The following is a 3,402-nucleotide window of genomic DNA, read 5'->3' on the forward strand; positions in this document are numbered from 1 at the left end:
TGCCCTACGTGACAGCGCACCTACTATAGAGTGAATGACCTCCCATATATAGGTCTCTCCGTCCTAGGTGGAAAAACCCTGCTTCATGCAATGCTAGACCTTTACATAGTGCTAGGTGTGTGCTGCCGCACCTCCAGAAATTTTTAAGCAAACACCTCAATTTTTATTGGACCGTGATGCAGATTGGATGATGATAAGTCTAGATGTGCAAAGTGTGAAGGCTTCCAGCTTGGGCCGTGAAGCCTGCTTCCATGCTGCTGTGTGGATTCATTTAAATTTGAATGGTGCAGGTCGTGAAGATGAATGAACGTGTTGCTGTTTTTGTGCATGGAGGTGTGGGCTGCTGCAATTTTGATTCAGAGAGCTGGTGCAAGTCTGGACCGTGTGGGCTCCTATGACGTTAGCTTGATTTTTAAAATGAAGGGTGAATCATTTGCTTCATGTGCTTCTTTCTCTATTTGGTGGCAGCTGCAGCTTGTAGGCCGTGACACATCCGCTGTCGTGGCCGTGTATGTGATCAAGATAACGTCTCCTTGCTGGACAATTTGAAGCTGGGGCGTGTTGAAGAAGTTGGGCTGCTTCAAATGTATTTTGTGTGGTAGCTGGTTGTGTGGCTTTGGTGCTGCTATGGGCCGTGATGTGTTGTCCTTCATGTGCTCCCTGGATGAAGCACCGTAACAGCCTTCTTCCATTATGCTGGAACCTTGCTGCCAAGCTTAGTGGACCGTGAATGAGGAGTTGGTTGTCGAATGAAGCCGTGAGTTATCATGGCCCATGAGCCTTTTTCTTCTAGTAGCTGCTGCACCATGATTCAGTGAGGGCTGCTGCCTTTCTTTAAATGTTGGACGTTCAAAATAAATATGCATGGGCCGTGAAAAGCTGCAAGTGATATGCTAACCCATGGACCATGATGAATGCAGCATAGAGCTACTGTCGCACCTCCATTTTTTAATGAAATTAGCTTGTTGCCTTCCTTTTCCTTTTGGGCCGTGACTTGGTGGACTCCAAAACTCTGGACCGAATTTCTCCAAAGTGTTGCTGCTGCCAGCGTCAAAAACAATGTGGAGAGCAGGTGCTGGACCAGGCGCTGCTGCTGTTTTAATTGCTGCCACGTGCTCCATAACTTGTTGCAGGGTGTGTGTTGGCCTTCAAAATTAGTGCATGTGCCTTCTTCAAGGCAAATAAATGTGATGCTAGGAAATTTTAATCTTAAGCNTAACTTGTTGCAGGGTGTGTGTTGGCCTTCAAAATTAGTGCATGTGCCTTCTTCAAGGCAAATAAATGTGATGCTAGGAAATTTTAATCTTAAGCCATGGCATCTAGCCCTGCACCACTGGACGTGAGTTGATGTGGACCTTTGTGTTGCTTTTATTCATATTTTTAAAACCAAGCATGCCGTAATACACAGCCCAATGAACCAGCCTCCCTTGTTCAATTCAACTCCACGGGTTTTTAAGCCCTCACGTGCCTTGCTCCAATCACTGTTGGACCGTGTGGAGATGGAAGTTGCTGCCTTTTCGTGTGCACCCCCACATTCAACATGTTGCATCCTTTTTTAACAAGCCCAAAATAATTCAACTCATACTCAATATTTTTGTTGCAATAAAATCAGTGTGTAAGGCAAATAAATTGCAAGCAGGTGGTGACAACACTGCATTTAACCTCCAAATGTCTCAAATTATATTCCCAAAATTTTCCCTACAATTAATAATGCAAATAATTAGCTCAGAAAATTCAAATTAATTAAAATTAGAATTTTTGGTCAAATTAAGCATAATTAGGAAGAACGGGAAAATATAAGACAATTAAACACAATTCTTTGATTAAATCTGGTACAATAAACTAAGTGTAGTGAATAAAATTTTTGTTTTGTTTGATGTGGAACGCGAGCACTAGGAGGCCTTAACGGACATTCAAAATCCGGTTAAGCTTAGTCGGCTTTCGAAAGTTGGTTAAGACCTCAACAAATTATTCAACGAGACCTTAACTAGCTTCTGAAAGTTGACGAAGCCTTAACTGAATTTCAAATGTTGGTTAAGGCCTCGACAGATTTTGAATGTCAGCGATGGATTAAATGAATTTCGAATGCCAGTTAAGCTTATGTCGTATTTCCAAAGTCTTTTAATCATTTGCCAACATTCAAAATTTGTTTACATTTTTCTAATTCTTTTTGTTATTTGAATTTTCTAGATATTTTACGAATTTTATTTTTTTTAAAAAAATTTTGTTATATTTTGTTGTTATTTTTTTAATTTTGTAATTTTATATATTTTGGTTCACAAATATAGCTAAAACAATAGGTGAATCTACCTATTGTGGTGAGAGTTCATCACAAGGTAAGAGGAGAACACCTACAACATCAACTCGTAGAAGACAGTCTCAAGAAGCTGATGTTGATGTTATGTTACTGAAGAGCAACAAGAGTATGTTATTTATTAGGAGAATGTTGCTCAATAAGAAGAAGTAGGTGGATTCCCAGGAAGTGCACATGACACATCACTCTTGACTCATTATACGCAACATGTTACATTTACATTATGGCAAGCCTGATTTAGTGCACAACTCAAAGTTTAATTGGTAATGAGTAGTTTGATAGGCTCACTAAACTAAGGAGGGTATAAGGCCTTGTCTAATGAGAACCGCTATGTAGCGTCTACCATGAGTGCATGTTCTTTGAGCTGATAACATTTTGCCATAACAATTGTTTGTATTTTTTGATATGTTGTTGCTCTTCAACGTCTACTCTAAGGAGTCCTTTAGCTTCTAATGCTTGTTACTCACATCGTCTAATGTGTTCACATGTCTATTGTTGCATCTAAGGGCCTATAATCTAATAGCTCATCTTATCGTTAATACTTTCATTTGTCTATTGCCTCATTTGTAAGACTATCCCTCTCATAAAATTCTCGCTTCTAGCTAGACTCATCTACTTTCATCATACCCAAGCGTTTAATTTTTAAGTTACATATTTTTCGGGTCTTACATTGACAATTGAGTTTATTTTGATCTCATATTGAAAAAACCAATTACACTTTACATTGTTAACAGTTATAAACATAAATTATATGTTGTACTTCATTATTATATGATGGAATGGATAAAATGTAAATAAAGTCTTATTCATAGATGTTGGAATGAGTAAGAAGTTAGATGAATTAATTGGTTGGTTAACTCAAACTTATATGTTTGTTAGCTTAACAACAAAGGTAAAATAAGAGATAAGACTTTACATTGTTTGTAGTTATAGATGTAGAGTTTAAAACGGATCTTATTTTTATTTATATATATACATACATACATGTACATACATATGTATGTATACATATATATATATATATATATATATATATATATATATATATATAGAAATAGAAATAGTGTGAAAAGTATAACAGGGAAGTA

Source organism: Vigna radiata, chromosome 6, assembly GCF_000741045.1.
Source record: "Vigna radiata var. radiata cultivar VC1973A chromosome 6, Vradiata_ver6, whole genome shotgun sequence".
Classification (NCBI taxonomy): Eukaryota; Viridiplantae; Streptophyta; class Magnoliopsida; order Fabales; family Fabaceae; genus Vigna; species Vigna radiata.